General features: G+C 43.5%; 1 non-coding gene across 1 annotated transcript; it reads left to right on the top strand.

Annotated features, from left to right (window-relative positions):
• Positions 1 to 7,661: 7,661 nt before the first annotated feature.
• On the top strand, positions 7,662 to 7,733 carry trnaq-cug (transfer RNA glutamine (anticodon CUG)). The gene has a single exon. It is a non-coding gene; the product is annotated as a tRNA-Gln (tRNA).
• Positions 7,734 to 21,964: the final 14,231 nt, after the last annotated feature.

The raw sequence follows: 21,964 nt of genomic DNA, 5'->3' as shown, positions 1-21,964 counted from the left end.
AAAGATCAAAACATTTTAACTTTAACCATGGCCTCTCAAGAAAATGGTTCTGGGACTGATGCGGGGGGTACGGTTGATAAAGATGTTGCGGTGCCCGAACCTGTTGAGAGTTCAGAGGGAGATGTTGTAACGGATGTTTTGAGAAACATGCCGGCCAGAAGCAAAAGACATGCAGAATATATTCTGCACAAAATGGTTCAGAAACCGCGGGTAACGACTTGGAATGAACAGGGTGAATTTGTTTTTAAAGGACAACTGATCAAAGGTTCACACATGTTTGATTTGTTGAAGAGTGTCACTAGCACTAATAAGGTACCCGATAGTCGCCGACCTGTAGGCTGGAATGCTTTCCTACAGGCGATGGCCTGTCTGAACATGCCCCAATCAACAGTCCCTAACCAGGAAACGCGACAAAAAATCCGTCTGTGTAAAGAGGTGGTGACTGATCTGACGCCGATATCTCATTACTCTGACCGTGTTGAGCAACCCTCCTCAGGATCTATCCATCGTTGGGAAGCTTATTAATCTCATGTTTTTATTTGTCTCCCCTGTAAATAAGGAACCGACAAACAATTTTTTTATTTTTTATTTTTATTTTCAAATGTTGTACATTTATTTATAACATAACCCTGCTTTGTATAAGATTTGTGTTGAATAAAAACAAAACTAATGATTCAAAGGCTGTTTTCATTATTTTTTCACTTTAACACGCATGACATCTTTTAAAATCCTCACAAGAACACCCCATCTGTATACATGGCTGGCTAGGGTCGTAAGTAATTGTGTTATAAGGGGGGGTCCACAGTGTCCTGACAAACTCTGCCACTTTTTTATCATTTTGGCCTAAATCCTCACTGTACAAGGACATAATATCGGGGTATGACCTTCCTTTAGATCTATGATATAAGAAAAACACACAGTGTTGACCACAAGTGAAGGTCTGAAGACTTTGTACTTGACGACCGCTGTAAATGGTTTCTTGACAGTTGTTGAGCAGAAAGTTATTGATCTTCCGAGGGAAAGGTCTGAAATCCGGGGGGTTTCCATAGGAATCAAAAAATTCCCCACGGCGGTCCTCCCTTAGATAAATAGCCAGCCAATGTTCTCCGGGCATATTTTTAGGGTGTGTGTTGATTATGTACATTGCAGGTAAATTCTTGATCTTAAATTTAGGCAGCTGGTCGCAGGCGTAGACTCCTTGAAACACTTTCCGTGAGCCGTCCAGGGCATTCATGATGTGGTTGAGCTCTCTGGTGTTCATTTTAATAATAATCATACAGAACGTTTCTCCTCTGATTCACCTCAATAATGTTGTCAAACACAGCATACACGACCATATTTACAGTGCGTGGTAGAGGCTGCTTGAAACGCATCTCCAAACGCATATTGCCCGTCTTCATCAGTGAAAAATGTTGTCCACACTCTTCGTCAGGGGTCAGGTTGAAACCGTACAGGGTGTAACCGCTGCAGTATTCCCGGCGATCGATCAGCAGAGGTTGATCCTTGAGATGGCGACCCGTAGCCAGTACTAGACTGTAATATTCACGAACCGCGTTGCCGTTTTCAAAGTCAGGTTGAAAAGGTCTGGATGGAACCTGCACACCATCGACGTACAGTGCTATAAATTCCGCGTTATAATGTTTAAAGTTAAAGGGGTTCTTGTTGTAAACCCCGGTAAATGCATCATTATCCACGAGACCTATAATAACCTGTTTTGGGAGCTGGCCTAGAAACAGATTTTCCTGGTTCATCACCCGTGTCCCTGCGGGGATACTGTGGACTTTCATATAGACTCTTTCGATCGGGTACTTGGCGTTTGCCGTCATTAAAGCCTGCGCATGTCCTAGTTTAACCGCCGGGGAGACGGATACTTTTTTCACAAACAGCGAGGCCGATAATATGGTCAGTTTATATTTTTCAGTATCAGGGGTCATCAGACAAAAAGCACTTTTACTACGGATCATTTTAATTTTAATGTCTACCCCGTTGAGCATGAGTTTTTCTTGGAAAAATATGTCTGCATGAATATGTCCCATTAGCTCAAAGGTCCTCCCTTCTGTTGAAAAGGCCGTTCTTTTTTGCAAACCCTTATTGAGTCCCTCTGGATCCTGGTCGTCCATAGCTTCCGGGGTGTCTTTGAAGAAAAGGCCGGGGCTGAACTGTTTGCTTAGGGTCTCCTCACTATAATTAAGGATACACTCCATCATGGCCCTATAGGGGTAAGTATTGCTGCTTTGACTAATGAGCCGATCTCCCAGGGTCACATCCACCTGTGAAAACATGGTGGCCACCGGGTAATTGATGACCCCAGCGTTGGCCGTCTTCTCGATTGCATCGCCATCCTCATCAGTCACTTTACAGTTCATTAAAATAAATGTGTTATTCAAATCAATATAATCCTCGCCATTGCCAGCAATAAAAAACTCCAGAGGGGCCGTATCTGAAATTGCGGAAAGAGGGGGTATCTCTACATATATGCTCTTATCTATACTCGTTTGAGTGTATGGAACTGTAAACAGATCCAGTTCTGATTTGACGCATTCTTCCGATAGACTGTGGACAAAAGACATTTTTAAAAGATGTATCCTGAGGCTCTATTTGTCTTTCTTTGAGACTTTCTTTTTGCAGGTTTTTTCTTGTGCTGCTTCCTTCTCCGAGTGTTTCCACGATATGTTGGAGAATGAGAGCTTCTTCGTTTTTTGTTAGCCACGGATCTTCGTCGCCCTGGTGGACACATACTGTTTCTTCTTTTACCCCCCCTCCTCGCCATTACCATGAGACCCGAACCCTCCTGCTGCTCATGGCTAGCTGCCCGGTTCATAACATTGGTGAACACGTCACTAACAATATTTTTAGCCGCTGATTTCAAGTGGGGTCTGGCTATAGCAGAGCCTCTCTTAAGCAGGGGTACGGCCATTCTAAAGAGACCACGAAAGAGTCCTCCTAGACCGGCTCCATACATTGTGGGGGCTCCTACAAAACCGGGCAAGCCGTTCACGGCTTGCATCTTGTAATAATCCACATAGGCGCTAGGATCTACATAACCCCTCGAGGTAGCCATTTTAATAATGTACACACTGTTTCAGGGGTCGAAAATGTAGTTTGACAATAACTTTCCCGAAGCGGAAGGGTACGTTGATATTCTGATCCGATTTTACTTCGATCGTGATGTTGTCAAAGTGGGTCTTTGAGACTGGTACGTAGTGTGGCTTGTCATAAGTAATTGTGACCATGTCATTGCTTTTACCTTTAATAAGTACATTTCTCAAAAGGGGGACATAGCTATCCCCGACCCTCTGGTGTGTTATGATATCCGTATACACATAAAGAGTGTAAAAGCCGCCACTGATGTCAGCCGGGAAGGGTGCCACCACTTCTGAGAACCTGCTCTCTGTGTCAGAATAGAACCCTAATATACGCCCCAGTTGTCCTTTGGTTTGAATGCTAATACCAGGTTTTGACACCTTGTACACTCTGTTTTTAATAGGGTTGTAATATAGCTTGATGTTGGGGGTGCCTTCTGAGAACTGTTTATGCATCTCATCTAATATTGTATCCACATTGTCATAATAACCTCCTTGCATCGTGAATGTCCATTGACTCTTTTTAACATCGTCAAAAATGGCGAAGGTGGCATCCTTATCTTGTAAAACAGCCCAAGTGTAAGGATACTGTATTTCCGCCAACCCCACTTCCCACGACCCCCTTAGATCTATAGATTTTCCAAATTGTACCGTGTAACTGGATATTTCATTTTTAGGGTATATATCGAGAGAGGCGTTACTGGGTAGAGTCACGTAGAAGCCTCCTGATTCCATCTTGAGTATCGAAAGTAATGACCCCATCACACCAGCGGGCATGTTGTTATAAGGCTTGAATATCACAAACCTGTTGTTCCGGGACCCAACTATTGAACTTTTCAGGCCATCCAAGCCATTTCACCAACACATATTTTTTCCGGTTCTGGGTTTTCTCAGCTAATATCTTTTCAACTCTGTATACAATGTCTTTACCCACAATAATTTTTTGTAACTCGGCTTCGTAAAACGTTCCTTCTATATCCTCCCCGTCATAGTCTTTTAACCGGTACACGGGGGGGTCTCTAGCCACCTGTTCGGTAACTGTAAAATATTCGTCAGAAAATGTTTGTTCATAACCTTTGGCAAAAGTACTCCTTAGCTTTGAAACGCGAACCACATCACCGATGTTGAACTTATAAGTAGTTTTCCCCTTCTTAATAAATGGGCCGTATAATTTTTTATAGACCTTAAAAGAATTACTTTGATCAACATCTATAGGCTTCATTTTAATACTGGCGTGATACCCTTGGTTGTAAGCATCGATAAAATCCTGAACTTTATCAAAATACTTGAACGTGTTGACCGCTGTAAAATATCTCCACATTTTGGTCTTTATGGTGCGGTTAAACCTCTCCACCACCGATGCCTTAAGCTCATTACCGGTGGTGAAATGATGTATTTTGTGTCTCTTCAGTAGATTCTGAAATTCTCTGTTGAGAAACTCTTTTCCTTTATCAGTCTGCAGTTTTTTAGGACATCGTCCCTGGGACAATATATCCTCAAAGGCCCTTGTCACCGCCCGACCTGTTTTATTATGTAGAATGCGAGCCCAGGCATATTTTGATAACACATCGATACACATCAACATAAATTTGTGACCATTGTTATGTTTTGATAAATTTGACATATCGACTAGATCCATTTGCCATTGTGAGTCTATGTCAGTTGCATATACACGGTTTCTTTTAAAGTTAATCCTGAGAGGTTTATGTAAGGTATAGGCGTCTTGTTCCCGTAACCATTCTGAAACAACCACATCATTAACCTTCACGCCGGCCTCAGCGAGTCCTCTTTGAAAACCCTTCTTACCCGCCAAACCCCCAATCTTGGCTGGGTTGTAGTATAGTTCATGCATTTGGGGAGCTTGCCGAGTCATTCTGCCAAATAAACACACAGACCCACACTATGCGCAAAGTTTTTATACAAGGTTTTTTATTCAACTTCAGGAGAGCAGATACCCCTTTTTAGACATTTGAGAAAAGTATAACATACACAACAATTTTTTCTACGGTCCAGACAAAAAGAAATCAGATGATTGGTTACTTGATCTATATCAACAAATACCTGTTTCTTTATCTTGTAGGCACACACCTCAGTTACATATGTAAATAAAACAACAATATGACCTATTTTAAAAGTAAACAGAGGGGTATTAAACATGCTCAGTAAAAGGTCATACAGATGTTGATGAAATGGCCTAATATCATTCTTGGCCCCCTTGAGCGCTTCATCCCAGTGTTCGTACCCCCCGGTCTTTGTTACAGCAACCATTAACTTTTCCAGGTTTGAAAGTTGATCCTCATCGATGGTTAAATCTGTAGAGAAAAGGCTCGCGTTGGCTACTTTTCTGTCAAGCACATGGTGTAATAGCGCTCTCAGGTTAGCTGCAGAGTGTTGATGACAGAACCAGTTGCAGCAGCAGTCCAGAACATTCCCCATGTTCAAAGTCCCTTAGTTCAGGTCAGAGTCTGAATCAGTGGCGTAGATGTCGAATTCTTCGTCGCTGCCCCCAGCTTTAACTTCTTTACGGAAGAAATAAGCTTTTAGCTTGCCAGCGGTTTTTCTACTTGGCTCATCCAGGTCATTGAGCAGCTGCCCAAGTTTCTCTATTATAAACGGCTCCTTTTTCAGCTCCAGCAAAATCTCATCTATGATTTTCTGGACTTGTCCAGCAGTGACATGTATGTGGGAGTAAGACAGAGCCTTGATTAGTGCCGGTTTCAGCCACGGTTTGTTCAGTCTTCTGTAAAACACGTTGAAATAGAACAGGAAATAGTAACGGTCTGGTTCAAACAAACAACTGTGTCTCAACTGACTGGGGTGATTCACTTCACACCCCCGACAGACTTCTTTCAGAGCTCGGTCGATGAGAGCACTCAGAATATACACCAGGGTGCTTTTAACCACTCTGCTTACTTGGACACCTACCCCGGGCATAAATCCTGCGTCTTCATCACGCCCCCGAGACCGTCCGATGCTCATTGGGTCGCCTGGTGGTTTGTGGGGTGTTTCTACATCCATTGGACTGACCCCCTCCTGAGACGCACAGACGGTAGACAGTTCGGCAAAATCGAGGCCCTCCATGAGCTCCAGAGGCTGGGGATCCCCGAGACTCATTTGGACATCCATCGCTCCGCATGTTGTTTCGTCCTGAGGGACCGGGGTCTGAGGTCTTGGAGGGTAACCGCAGTCAGAGGGTTCCGGAGTGTATACAAAATCTGGGGAATAGAACCAGGGGTGATCCCGGGTTTGAAGAGGCCTGTAGAGCCTGTCGACGTCCGCAGCTTTCGGGTAAGACATTCTCTTTAATTTTAAACCATGAATGAATTGTTGCGCCTTTTATCCTATCTCTTCACTACGTCACGACACACCGCCCTCTTAGAAGAGAGTAGACCCTGAGCCGTCAGACCCCCCTCCAACCCCCCACAGGTCGTCTGTTTTATCATCGTCGTCGTCATTCAAGGGGGATATATAATCCATAATCCAGCATATTCTCCTTCTAACAGAATCCAGTTGTGAACATTTGGTCAAGATGTCAAAACCATCATTTATACAGTTTATGACCTCTTTCAAGAACGGCCAGTCCACGGCGTCAAACATAATTTCAGTAACCTGTTTTTCTGGATCCTCCACAACCCCTTCAATAGGGTTTGTAATCAGGGTACTGCTAAACAAAACCTTACGATCAGTAGTTAGAGATAGACTCTTCACCACTGTACCGTAGTTCTGCAAGCTTTCCCATTCACACCTTTCAAAACTCTGAGTAGGAGACTCCGTTTCGCCTTCTCTTGGACCCTCTTGCAAGCCTTCTAGAGTCTTATCCACAAGCCCCAGGTCTCTCCATGCCATCACCTTCAACCAGTCCTCAAAAGAGTATTCAATCACCGTCTCAAAAGGTTCCAACGTACCCTCCTTCTCTCCCAAAGCAAAAAGCTCCACTCCAACATAGCTGGGATCCCTTTTAAAGCGGTAACCCCGTCGACCCCCCCAGAACAACACCCAGGAGCGTTCAATCTTCAAATTGGTGAGTACAGGAACCCTTGCCCGGGATTGTTTCTTGCGGGGTTTCATGTTGATGTCGCTGGACATGTTGAAGAAGCGGGATGTTTCAGATGCTGAGAATTAAAGAGGTATTGCCTAAAAGCAGCGCGGGGTCTTAAATAGAGAGGAGAGTTTCGGGGCGTTGCCTTCGGGGGGGGGGGTCTTTATGGGTGGCCTTGTTGTTCAGGGTTTTAGGGGTGTACACTTTCTGACGGATATGACGTAGGAATAATTAAGGAAATAACTCTAAAATCACGCCCCCCAATTATGACGTAGGAATATTAATAAGCTTAGGGCATACGTCATAACAAAATAGGCCGCGCCCAAAAAACCCTACTATCTACTCACAGGTCCTAGGGGAAGAGCAACAGATCCACCTTCCCTGACCGGGAATCGAACCCGGGCCGCGGCGGTGAGAGCGCCAAATCCTGACCACTACTGGGCGCAACTTGGCTCACTCTGGACTTGGCCGTGCGACAGAGCGAGACGTGTGCGTAGAGCAGAAACCTTCGTCACGGGCAAGAGGTGGGCAGCGGGCTTGGTTCCAAGGTGTAATGGTTAGCACTCTGGACTCTGAATCCAGCGATCCGAGTTCAAGTCTCGGTGGGACCTGGGGCCCTTGGCAGGGGCAGCAGCGGTGACCCGGTGGTCTCCCTGCGTGAGGGCCTGTGTCTGCGAATAAGGCCTGTTTATGTTCCCTCTTGGGAGGCTTGGAGACGAATTGGCGAAAACTCTGGGTCGGCCTGGTGCGTTCATCTTCCTGGTGGTGACCGCGTGGCTTAACGGAGAAGAAGGTGCCTGTGTTGACAGATTACAGATAGATTATTTCCCTTCTTGGAAATCATCGTTAAAGCGAAAAGGAACTTTGTAAACCAGCTAGCTTGGAAGCAACCACGTCAGGGCATTCTTTCAGTGAGACCTGGGTTTTTTACAAACACGAGTGAAGCTTTAAAAGAAAATGACATAGAATGTTTGCGGCCGTTCATCCAATCAAGCCCGAGTCCGATTGCGGTCTGTCTTCCCTGGGGGCGGGGGGGATTGTGTTTTGTGAGATCCGAGGGAGAGGTGAGGTGGCTTTCTTTGGTGTATGCCAGAGGTCCGGTGAGAGGTTGTCTTTTACAACTGTCCCTCAGTCAATACCAAAAACAGTCCCTGCCAATCTGGGAAAGCCATTCAGTCCACAAACAGAGTTTTGACAAACATCCTGCGGGCTTTTTCTCCACCGTTTGATCCTTTTATCGTTGACAGGAATTTCTACAGGGTACGTCCCGAACAGGTGCCTCAATGGCTGTTTGCTAGCTCGATAAATCTAACTTGCTCGGTCTGCATACTATCTTTAATCTAAAACATCATACAGTCTCTTCGGTCTGACTTCGGATCGGAAGATTGAGGGTTGGAGTGCCTTTGCGGTCGTTCCTGGGGTTACGACGTCGAAGCGGCATCTCGGTCGTTTTTGGGGAACTTCGGAAGGGCCAGCCGGCGTGCTAATGCTGCAGCCGTCGCCGGCGCGTTGTGTCTGATAACCTTACGGCAAACAGGCAATGCCTTGCGCCTGTGTCTGCGGCAAGAAAAGTGAGCGACTCTCCCCCGAAACCGGGGCACGAGCGCCTGAGGCCTTGGAGAATGCAGGCATCGATCCCGCTGCCTCTCGCATGCTGTAGCGTAAGGTACACTTATACATTTCAATTAAAGAAGTGAATTTATAGTATCACCTTATCACGAATCCTGGAATCTTGTAGAACTCAATTTCTGTAATAATTGGACGCAGACACCAATTCCAAAGATATAAATTGTCAAATGTATTCAAAACAAAGACTAAATGTAGCACTACACTAATTATACAAAAGGGAAAAACTAATTACAATTCAACTCTAGATCAACAAATCGAAGACAAATCACTTCCGTGACCAAATCAAAGACCATGGGATCACATATGATAACACAAATCGTTAAACAAAAAAGGTTATAAACACATTGACTACAATACCGGTTAGTAAGACGAAGGTGAGTCTCTCGTTAGTATTATTAGTCAGACATTAAATAACTACGCAGGTTAGTATTTATGTCAGGTAACTTCTCGTTATATATATATCAGTCTCATTCACGTTTAGGTGCCGAGAAAGATCCTATCATTACTTGTTACCACAATTTCTCTTAACTGATTATTATTCAATGATTAAGGATAGGCAGAGCCACCAATAATCTAATGTCTATTAACTTGTGTCAATTTCAGACTAAACAGTTAAACAGGAATGAGAAGATATTTCTCGGCGTTGACAGATTTTATTTCTAAAATTATCAACAAAACAGTTTAATGCAACACACATTTATATTTAAGAAAACTAAATGATATTACACATTCTAGAGTTATGAATCACAGATTAACATTTCTAATTGATTTCTCAAATGTCATGAATCATGAACTCCAAACTGTTAAACTTATCTGAACTTCGTCGCAGAGAGGCCTCTCTGGCTTCGGGCTCAGATAACAGCACACGGCACGAGGTCCGTGTGGTTTGGAACAAAGGCAGTCCGGTTCGGCTTTGTCCAAGAACTTCCACTCAGTCGATACACCTGGAAGTTGGGGTTTCGCGAAAGTAGAGTCGTTTCCAAACAGATTTTCCACTGGTTTGAAGGCTCCAAGGTTGTGCACAAAATCTTCTTGGCAAGCAGGGTCTCTCACCATACTTATTTGGAGACAAAGTCTTTGAGGAAAGCAGGGCCGTGTTTGTTCCAAGGGTCAAGTTTCTTAAGACTCAAATAGCTATTTAAATGACTGACACTTTCGTATACAGTCGACTTAGTCAATTGTCCAGCTGTAAAACTCCACTGATCAGGTGGGCACAGGCGGGCAGCGCAGTCTGTAAAGTTCCTTATTTAATAAAGTCCTTTAAAAGAATTCTTCGTACGGCTCAATCTCCTTCTCCCAGTTTAACTCTTCTGTTGCCGGCAAAGACTTAGTTGGTTTCTGGTTCCGGTTCTGGCAACAGAGCTACAGGTTGAGCTGTGGCAGCGAGTTACTGGTTCAGGTGAGAGAGAGCGAGAAAGACTGTCCGCTGTTCCTTATAGTCTGTCAGATCAAGAGGTGATTGGTTCTTGAGTTTTTGAGATTGTATTTCGGTTTCAGCCCCCAGTGTCCTATTGGAGGGGGGCTTGATTTATGACTGATGTCAATCCATGCCATCTTTTGGAAATGCCGGTTGGCCTGGGTTCGTAGCTCTATGTCGGGATTTCGGCTCTCGTCCACTTCAAAGAGTTTTTATCACCTACAGGCCCCTTTCTCCAGACATCTCATAGCAGAATTCCAAACTATTTGGCCTCTTCTTGGTGCCATCCTCCCCAAAACTGTCACTTTGATGCAAACCACTTCCAAGCTGATGAGCTAAGGGAATCTGATAACTTTGGGGGGGAGAGGTTTTCTTTAGATCAGTGCTTCAGCTCAGAGCCCAAATGCTCTTATCCAAATACACCCAACATAACGCTATAATGCTAAGCGAGCGCTCTACCACGTGAGCTAATCCTCAGGGCTCTCGGTGAGGCCGACCCCCACTTCTTCAGTCTTTAAGTGGCACGTCGCGAGTAAGTCCTTTCCTGCGCTTCAGGCAAGCTTGCAGGCAACTGCGGACGACTTTCCTTCCTCGGTGGCAGCCATCGTGCCGCAATAGAAAAGGATTGTCATGAGCAAAACTTTCAAAGTGACCGAAAAGATCACGGCCCGTCGTGTGATGTGATGTACAATGAGCTCCAGAAACGTTCATGGACATATGTATATAAGTAAGGATTTAATCACAGATAGAGAGAGAGAAAATGCACCACACAGGAGTAGATAGTAGGGTTTTTTGGGCGCGGCCTATTTTGTTATGACGTATGCCCTAAGCTTATTAATATTCCTACGTCATAATTGGGGGGCGTGATTTTAGAGTTATTTCCTTAATTATTCCTACGTCATATCCGTCAGAAAGTGTACACCCCTAAAACCCTGAACAACAAGGCCACCCATAACCGGTTGTTCTTGTTGTTCTTGTTGGTCAACTGTAGAGTGTGAATGGGTCGGCTCTTCCTGTAGTGGTTGGGGGTCTTTTTTAAATATACATGTAAGGGGCCCAGGTCTTAACAATGCCATTTTGAATAGTGCGTTTATCATATTCACACTGTCTCTGTCTCTGTCTCTGTCTGTCTCTCTCTCTCTGTCTCTCTCGCCCAAGCATTTTATAAGATCAACAAGTTCTGTTGTCTGTAATGGTCCCAGGTCTTAACAATGCCATTTTGAATAGTGCGTTTATCATATTCACACTGGCTCTGTCTCTGTCTGTCTCTGTCTGTCTCTCTCTCTCTGTCTCTCTCGCCCAATCATTTTATAAGATCAACAAGTTCTGTTGTCTGTAATGGTCACAGGTCCTAACAATTCCTGTTTTGCATAGGGTACTTATGTTAACCCCAATGTATATGGCTCTGTCTCTCCCCTCAAATTTAATTAAAAATAAAATTAAAAAAAAGAGGGTGTGTGTGTGTGTGGGTGTTTGTCGGTATAGGTTAATTGTTTTTGTAAAAAAAAAAAAAAAAAAAAAAAAGCTGTGGTTATATTTTATCTCACACATAATGTGTTCATTCGTTTTACTTAAATACATTCTAGGGTCTTAAAGCTCATAAGAGTTAGACTTAAGATAAGGATATGTTTTTAAGGTATTTTAGCAGGCTCAATCCCTGATGATAAGGAATCATTTAAAAAATAAAAACAACTGATCACTCAATGCTAAATAGATCACAACACTCAAGGCTAAATCACTCACACCACGGGGGACGGGGGTGGGCTCAGACAAACGTAGGCATGGCGTGTGGTCTCAAAACATTCAGAATACTTTTAAACTATATAATTTATAAGCTTTGTAAAATAAACCCAAATATCTCTTTTGTGGGGATAAACGCTGTTCTGAGTAGTTTGTGACTTGTTTAATACCAAAGAAAGCATCGCTATTAAAAAAAAAAAAAAATCACTGTAAAAGCGCTACTTATTTTAGATCTTTATAGTTATTTTCTTGGCTCAGGTTGTTTTTTAGCGCGTATAAAGGCCTGAAATATTCTTAGTGTTTATTGACTATAGGTCTTGATGCTTAAAAATGTTTTTTTGAGAGACCAAAAGGTTCTAATAAAAGTTTAGAGTAGAGAGGAGAGAGATCGTCGCCATCTGGTTTCTATTTGAAATTGATGCAGGGTCATTTTATTGGTTGGTTTTGATATGTTAATTGGTAACAGGACGGCACAAAGGCCAGCCCAGAACAATGCCTTACAAGCAGATCCGGCATCCGGCCATCAGTATAAGTATGAAGGTCTGGTCTTCAGCTCGACAGACTCATACTGACCTTTCGATTTAAGCCTAAAGATCAACAATGTCCGGAAACAACATCAACGACTTCGATTTAAACGAGTTTTTAGGTAAGTCTTCAGATTATTTTCATTGACTCAGAGCGGGTTGTGGGCATGTATTGTAAATAAGGTTATAACATCTGTTTTAAGTTCTGTAAAATTATTTTTCAGCCAGTCAACAGGAGTTAATTCCCAACGCTGAGGAGATCATCTGGAACAACGACGGTAAGATTTTTGTGTTTGCGCTCAAGGGTTCTTATGTATGGGTGTGTGGTTGTGTTTTGAAGCGGCTCATTAGAGTTATGAAAACGTTTTAATATATATTAATGGCGGTCTCTTTAATTACACAGAAACTATCGAAAGGCCTGTGATTAATGTCTCCGAGGATCAACCAAGAGAAGTGGTTGTCCCTAGACAGGCTGTCTGCCGACCGGGTAAGAACTAAACCCCTGTTTGTTTGTATAACGTTTCTGTAAAATGTTTGAGGCCCGTTTTGTTAATTTTAAAAAATATCCTTTCTAACAGTATTAAGAAACGTGGTTCGAGACAACGAAAGGCCTTCCACATCGAGGGCTTGTTTAGTTTTACCTTCGAGAACCGTAACCTTTCAAGAATCTGAAAGGCCGTCAGCCCCTGTATCTGATAGCGGTGAGTATATATCTGCCGCTTGTAAGAGGTTAAAGCTTTTTATAAAGCGGGGTGGTTAAAGGTTAAACATGTCTCTTACCTTCACAGAAGTGCAAAAAGCTAAACCAGCTGAAAAACATAAGAAACGATTATTCTTTGGAGGTAAGTAAGATCTTTCAAACTTTAATGTTTTTAAAAGGGTTTTGTTTGCCCGTTGAGGGCTAATATTTAAGCGAGGGGTGCCCATTTCCTGTAGGTCTTGGGGGTTCTGGGAAAGATCTTTAGAAGTCCGGACAGGTCTAGGCTTGTTTCTGGGGCATGTGTTTAGAAATGACCGATTGCCCGACCGTCTGGTTAGGAAGTAAAGCTGTCCGAAAGGTTTTAGTAAGTTGTTTGGCTTATCTCCCGCAATTATACTTCTGTTTTAAAGTGGCTGTAGGAAAAGGCTTGAAGGTGTTCATTGTATTTAATATTTAAACAGATCGTGAAAACGTTTGTGAAACAGGAAGTCCCGGGATCAGGAAGCGTTTACACTTGGAAGGTTCGTTTAAAAATGAAATGTGGTGTGTGTGTGTATAAAAAGTGTTTTATTAACAATATTACATTTAAGAAACAGTTTATTTACAGAGGCTTCTCTGTTTTACATTTATTATCAAGTCCTAATAAATATATTGTCTGTAAATAATAAGGCGTTGTAGTGAATGTCTAAGCCTATTTTCAAAGGTCTAAAAAAGCTAAAGGTTTTGAAGGTCCTGGGCATGTTGTTTTAAGTTTGATTTCTGTCGCCGTTTAAAGATGTAAATGTAATGTATATTTTTATTCTTCCCAAGACTCTTGGGATAGTCATTCTGTGGATGAGCTATTGAGGACAATTACCCCGTCTAAGTGGGATCAAACATCTTCCCCGGAGAGATCACTGAGAGGATCCCCCACGGTGGTCTTGGAGACCCCCCAACATCTACTCAGGCCACAGCCTTCTGGGGGTAATTCAACAATCCAGATTCAGCCCGCCGCATTGTCGGGCGGAACAAATACAGGCAACCAACAACCTCAGGGGTCGCCGTCAGTCAGGGTTGACACACCACCCAACGACGGACTGGTTTCAACATCGTCCCCCCAGCCCCGTTTCTTGGCTACAGAAACGCTGAACAGTACACCGCGATTGGCCAGGGTGTCACCGCAAAGGCCTTCTTGGTCTCCGTCCGTGAGTATACGCTCGCTCCCTGCCTCCTTCGACCGAGATTTACCGGAGCGACCATCCTTTGCAGCTGAGCCAGGACACCATCCCCCGGAGCTACTTCCTGAAGGTCGGCATGAGTTGCTACATACCTTGTTACTAAATCAAAGACTTGTGTTAGTGGGGCAAAACCTTGTGATAGAGAGCCAAAACACCCTTATTAATACCCTTACTAACGAATTGTACCGTATTTAATGTTTTAATAGATACAAAACGCCTTACTATTGTGGGTTGTTGGAAAAATAAAAAATAAAAAAAATGTCCGGACTTGGTAAAAGAACTCACAAACTAAAGGATTATGAACAAGTTAGGGCCCCAAAAAGACCTTCCCGAGAGAACACCCTCGGCCCTGTTGTGAACTCCTCTGATGTCCCAATGAACCAGGAACTATTACAAATGATAAATTATTTAAATAACCCCCAATCACCACCGATAGAATGTGAATTACCAGACTTACCGTGAACCCCGACCTGTTACAGATGGTCAATGATCTAAATAACCACCTCCCAACGGTAGCGCTTATAGAGGTTCAACCCCTAGTTCACCCCGATTTGTTTGAAATGGTGGAGGCTTTGGAGACGCTACCCCGACCAAATTCTGCCCCTATTATAAATGATTTGAGACAATTAGAACACAGTACGGCGGCAGAAGCAGCCGTCACTAAAGAGGAGGGTTTTGACATTAACCGGGTGGATATCTTTGAAGGACTTTTACAGGCTTTAAATGAGCCTCCTCAAAAAGGGGGTTTTGTAGATGTCAGCGGTGGGGGTGTTCGGAATGTGGAGGGTTCTGAGACTGATAAGGCTGTGGATGACATGCTCTGTGAGAATGTAGGGGTTGAAGGCTTTGTTCAAAATGATGATGTGTCCAAAAGTACCAGTGATCCCGTGATTATAGATAGACCGGCCTATAACAATTTTGAAATGATTCAGCGTTTTAATTTTGCAGAACTTTTAAATTGTGACAATTATGCAGAAATATTTGTCAACATACACGAGGCCTTGCAAAACATGCTTGAACAGGTTGCTGAAAGGGTCAGACCTCGAGATGTTGTACAGTTAGAACTCAGAGGGGATGATTTGTTTAGCAACCTATCTGTAATGCTGAGTGGAGATAATTTAGATGTTGATGAATTTCTGGCTAAAATCGAAGCGTTATTGCAAAGTAACGCATCCATCTTAGCTGATGAAAGTCTGTCTCTGGTAATGAATGTGGTTCCTAACCCTGAGGGTAGGGCGCTTAGAAGACTGTCGAAATGCTTGAAGAATGACATAATTAGGAACAAGCTCAGGCAATTAGTGGTGAGTTCCAATGGGGACAATAAGCTCTGTTTTGCTTACAGTTTAATAAAACTACTCACCCCCGACATGCCTGAACCCCAAGCTATGCAAGAGGCTTTAATGCTTCATCAGAGGGCCGGCTTAAACTCTCAACAGATGGTTGCCTTTTCAGACATTGCCATGTTTGAGGAGTTGTTGTCTTTAAAAATTGTTGTGTGGTACCGTTGTGAGGTAAAGGAAGTATTTGTGAAATTTCAGACACATCCTGAAACCCATACACAGACACTGTTTCTCTTCCTAAGTGATACTCATTACTTTGGAATAAAGAGTTTGACGGCTTTTTTGGGTTGTTCGTATGTTTGTCATTGGTGTTATAAGGCCTTCAATGATAAGCTTAAGCACCGCTGTGACGGTTACTGTAACGTCTGTTTCAATCCGCAATGTCGTAAGGGTTTGGCCCCTACCATCCGATGTAAAGATTGCTTAAGGATTTGTCTCTCCGCATTCTGTTTTTCCGAACATAAGGTGCAGAGGGCCGCTGCTGAGGGGGTTAAAAAACTGAGTTATTGTGATCAAACTAAATATTGCCCGCAGTGTTGCCTCCAGTACCGTTTTCATGAGGTTAAACCACACAAATGTCTGGAACCGAGATGTAGGATCTGTAATGCGGATTTAACCCCGGGGTCTGAACACCAGTGCTTTATTCAGCCGGTTAAAAAGGAGCCGCCGCACAACCGGTATGTCCTTTTTGATTTTGAATGCCGGCAAGAAAACGGGGTCCATGTTGCTAATTATATACACTGTATTGACATGTTGGATTGTGAGTGGTCAGCTAGCGGTGAGAGTTGTGTCAGGGATTTCTTTACGCGGTATCGCGGTCCAAAATACCTCAATTACACATTTATTGCCCACAATGCTAAGGGTTATGATTCTTACATATTGATGAAGTATCTGGTGGAAAATGGGGTGACCCCAAAAATAATAGCTCAGGGTAGCAAGATCATGTGTTTCACCGACGAGGCTTTCAACCAACGTTACATAGACTCGTTAAATTTCCTCCCCATGAAATTGAGCGCTTTGCCTAAAGCTCTGGGTTTTGAGGCTCAGAAGAAAGGTTGGTTCTGCCATTTTTTTAATACTAAGGACACTCAAAATTATCGAGGGTCCTACCCGCCCGCCTCTTATTATGGGGTTGATACTATGATGTCTCATGAGAGGGAGGAGTGTTTTTGATTTCCGAGAAGAGATGGCCGCTTATTGTAAAAATGATGTGGTGATCCTTAAAGAAGCCTGTTTGCGTTTCCGCACCGAGGTTATCAACACGTCGGGTCTCGACCCTTTGCAAAGTGTGACCATAGCGTCTCTCTGCATGAAAATGTATCGATCCAATTTCTTGCAGAAAAACACTATAGCGGACACCACTTCTGACAACTATCGTGCTAGACAAAAGAACTTTTCGACTGTCTCCATACAGTGGCTGGAATATCTGAGTGCCCGGGATAACATCTTCATCAGACATGCTTTAAATCAAGAGGAAGTCAAAATGGGTCCTTACTACTTAGACGGTTTTAGCGACGTGTCCGGGCGGCGTACCGCTTATGAGTTTGCTGGTTGTATTTACCATGGCTGTCCTCAGTGCTTCGACCCAAACACCTTTAACCCCGTAACACAAAAACTCTGCGGTGATATGTACTATGATTTCCAGGAACGAATTGAAACTTTAAAAAACACCTATGGTTTGAATGTACTGGTGATTTGGGAACACGCGTGGACGACCCTGAAGCAACAGGATGTGGGGGTACAACGGTTTATGGAAACCTTGGACTTTCCTGAACGTCTAGAGCCCAGGGATGCGTTATTTGGGGGTCGTACCAACGCCCTCTGTTTACATTATGAGGTAAAGGAGGGTGAGAGAGTAGATTACTATGATTTCACCAGTCTGTACCCTTATGTCAACAAGACCAAAATGTACCCGGTGGGGCATCCAACCATTGTTTATCGTGACTTTCTCGAAATCGGACAGTACTTTGGTTTGATCAAAGTCACCATGTACCCTCCTCGTGAGCTGTTCCTACCCGTGTTGCCTTACAGGTGTTCGGGAAAATTGATGTTCCCTCTGTGTAGAACGTGTGTGGAAACTGAAAATCAAAATACCTCTTGTCTGCACAGTGATGACGAGAGAGCGCTGACGGGTGTCTGGTGTAGCATTGAGCTTGACAAGGCGGTGGAGAAAGGTTACAGAGTCGGTAAGGTGTATGAGGTTTGGCATTTTTCTGAAAAATCTGATACTCTTTTTGCTGAGTACATTATGACCCATCTGAAAGGGAAACAGGAGGCATCGGGCTATCCCTCATGGTGTGTTGACTCCGCTGCCAAAGAGCGGTACGTTCAGCAATATTTTGAAAAGGAAGGGATCCGTCTAGAGCCGGGGAACATAACTGTAAACCCCGCCAAGAGACAAATGTCCAAACTGATTTTAAACAGTCTGTGGGGTAAGTTTGGGGAAAGAAATAACCGTCTAAACACAACCTTGATTAAAACCCCTGAACAGTTTATAGAATTTATCTTTTCCAAACAACATGCAGTATCACACTTTCAATTCTTAAATGACCACGTGGCACAGGTCCAGTGGAGGGCCCCTAAAGATTTCCCCACCAAACAGGGAAACGTTAATGTTTTCATAGCGGTTTTTACCACGGCTTACGCCCGGCTTGATCTGTACAACTTAATGGATCAGCTGCAGGAACGCACGCTCTATCATGATACTGACTCTGTAATCTTTGTCACCAGGCCAGGGGATTGGGTCCCTCCCCTCGGGGACTACCTTGGGGAGTTAACGAGCGAGCTAGATCCTCAGGACCACATAGTGGAGTTTGTTTCAGGGGGTCCTAAGACTTACGCATACAGAACGGCTGCGGGTAAGACCTGTATGAAAGTTAAGGGTTTCACTCTGAACCATTGTAACAACAAGCTCATTAACATCAAGTCTCTGACGACCCTGGTACAAAGTTTTGTAACCGAGAAAGACGCGCCTCCTCGCGAGATTATTACAGCCGGAAATCAGATCTATCACAATAAAAAGGGGTACACATTGGAAAATAGATCACTAAACAAACGGTTCAGGGTGGTGTACAATAAAAGAGTGTTGAAGACTGATTATACCACTCTGCCTTATGGATATTAGCAGTGGTTTTGATAACAGACTTCAACACCCTTTCTCCTGTATTATAGCCGGTCCCTCCAATTCGAGTAAGAGCTATCTTATAAAGAACATCATAGAAGATGTGGACGCAACCGTGTCCCAAGCTCTTGACAACATAGTGTGGTGTTACTCTTGCTGGCAACCTCTCTACGATGATTTGGCATCAAAAAAAAATAATCTGAAATTTGTGCAAGGTCTCCCCGCCTCGTTGTGTGACGATGACCTGTTCCCGCCCGGACAAACTAATCTAGTGATCCTTGATGACCTGATGGAGCAGGCCGGTGACAACAGTGAAGTGGAAAAAGCTTTCACAAAGTACACTCATCATAGGAATTTAAGTATTATTTATTTAGTTCAAAATCTATTTTTTCAAGGTAAAAAAAGCCGCACTATTAATTTAAATGCCAATTATATAATTCTTTTTAAAAACCCCAGAGATAAACTACAGGTCACCGTCTTGGCTCGTCAAATGTACCCTAACCAGACCAAATTCTTTTTGGAGGCATTTGAGGATGCCACCAAAAAACCCTACGGGTACTTGATTGTGGACTTAAAAGCACAAACCCCAGAAGACTTTCGCCTCAGAACAGGTTTGTGCCCGCCCGATTGGCCGGCAGTGTATGTGCTAAAGAAAAGGAAATAAATAAGAATGTCTGTTCGGATTAAAAGAAATCTGCCGCTTTTGCAAATGTTATTTGAGGGGAGCCCGCGCCATAGGAAAGCTGTGCTGGCAGGGGCCCCCTCGGATTTGATCGAGACCCTGTGTGAAATAGCTTTTAACATCTTACGCGGTAATATACCCCTAACCCCTTCTCAACATTCTAAACTCAAAAAACAAAAAGCGGTTATCAAGATCATCGCTAATAAGAAGTATTCTATTAAAAGAAAAAGAAAGAAGATTAATCAAACCGGAGGTTTTATAGGACCGCTGTTGAGCATAGCCGTGCCTTTCCTAACCAGTCTTCTAGCTTCCAGAGTGGGTTAATAATGGAATATGCTCAGAAAATGTTTTTGATCCCTCAGGAGCAGCTTGAGAAACTGAGAAAAAATGTTGTCGGGCCAGAGCCCATTAGACAAATGGCCGAAAACAACCTGGACTCTGAAATGAAAGCTATACTGGCCAGGGCCGATTTAAATCAGTATTCCAAAGCCCAGATGTATAGCAACACGTTACAGCGCTACCTCCGTCTGGTTAGACAGGGTGAAAAAGATCAAAACATTTTAACTTTAACCATGGCCTCTCAAGAAAATGGTTCTGGGACTGATGCGGGGGGTACGGTTGATAAAGATGTTGCGGTGCCCGAACCTGTTGAGAGTTCAGAGGGAGATGTTGTAACGGATGTTTTGAGAAACATGCCGGCCAGAAGCAAAAGACATGCAGAATATATTCTGCACAAAATGGTTCAGAAACCGCGGGTAACGACTTGGAATGAACAGGGTGAATTTGTTTTTAAAGGACAACTGATCAAAGGTTCACACATGTTTGATTTGTTGAAGAGTGTCACTAGCACTAATAAGGTACCCGATAGTCGCCGACCTGTAGGCTGGAATGCTTTCCTACAGGCGATGGCCTGTCTGAACATGCCCCAATCAACAGTCCCTAACCAGGAAACGCGACAAAAAATCCGTCTGTGTAAAGAGGTGGTGACTGATCTGACGCCGATATCTCATTACTCTGACCGTGTTGAGCAACCCTCCTCAGGATCTATCCATCGTTGGGAAGCTTATTAATCTCATGTTTTTATTTGTCTCCCCTGTAAATAAGGAACCGACAAACAATTTTTTTATTTTTTATTTTTATTTTCAAATGTTGTACATTTATTTATAACATAACCCTGCTTTGTATAAGATTTGTGTTGAATAAAAACAAAACTAATGATTCAAAGGCTGTTTTCATTATTTTTTCACTTTAACACGCATGACATCTTTTAAAATCCTCACAAGAACACCCCATCTGTATACATGGCTGGCTAGGGTCGTAAGTAATTGTGTTATAAGGGGGGGTCCACAGTGTCCTGACAAACTCTGCCACTTTTTTATCATTTTGGCCTAAATCCTCACTGTACAAGGACATAATATCGGGGTATGACCTTCCTTTAGATCTATGATATAAGAAAAACACACAGTGTTGACCACAAGTGAAGGTCTGAAGACTTTGTACTTGACGACCGCTGTAAATGGTTTCTTGACAGTTGTTGAGCAGAAAGTTATTGATCTTCCGAGGGAAAGGTCTGAAATCCGGGGGGTTTCCATAGGAATCAAAAAATTCCCCACGGCGGTCCTCCCTTAGATAAATAGCCAGCCAATGTTCTCCGGGCATATTTTTAGGGTGTGTGTTGATTATGTACATTGCAGGTAAATTCTTGATCTTAAATTTAGGCAGCTGGTCGCAGGCGTAGACTCCTTGAAACACTTTCCGTGAGCCGTCCAGGGCATTCATGATGTGGTTGAGCTCTCTGGTGTTCATTTTAATAATAATCATACAGAACGTTTCTCCTCTGATTCACCTCAATAATGTTGTCAAACACAGCATACACGACCATATTTACAGTGCGTGGTAGAGGCTGCTTGAAACGCATCTCCAAACGCATATTGCCCGTCTTCATCAGTGAAAAATGTTGTCCACACTCTTCGTCAGGGGTCAGGTTGAAACCGTACAGGGTGTAACCGCTGCAGTATTCCCGGCGATCGATCAGCAGAGGTTGATCCTTGAGATGGCGACCCGTAGCCAGTACTAGACTGTAATATTCACGAACCGCGTTGCCGTTTTCAAAGTCAGGTTGAAAAGGTCTGGATGGAACCTGCACACCATCGACGTACAGTGCTATAAATTCCGCGTTATAATGTTTAAAGTTAAAGGGGTTCTTGTTGTAAACCCCGGTAAATGCATCATTATCCACGAGACCTATAATAACCTGTTTTGGGAGCTGGCCTAGAAACAGATTTTCCTGGTTCATCACCCGTGTCCCTGCGGGGATACTGTGGACTTTCATATAGACTCTTTCGATCGGGTACTTGGCGTTTGCCGTCATTAAAGCCTGCGCATGTCCTAGTTTAACCGCCGGGGAGACGGATACTTTTTTCACAAACAGCGAGGCCGATAATATGGTCAGTTTATATTTTTCAGTATCAG

This window comes from Amia ocellicauda, chromosome 6 (assembly GCF_036373705.1).
Source record: "Amia ocellicauda isolate fAmiCal2 chromosome 6, fAmiCal2.hap1, whole genome shotgun sequence".
In the NCBI taxonomy this organism is placed as follows: Eukaryota; Metazoa; Chordata; class Actinopteri; order Amiiformes; family Amiidae; genus Amia; species Amia ocellicauda.
Note: the sequence above shows the minus strand (reverse complement) of the source record. Positions and strands in the feature narration are given on the sequence as shown.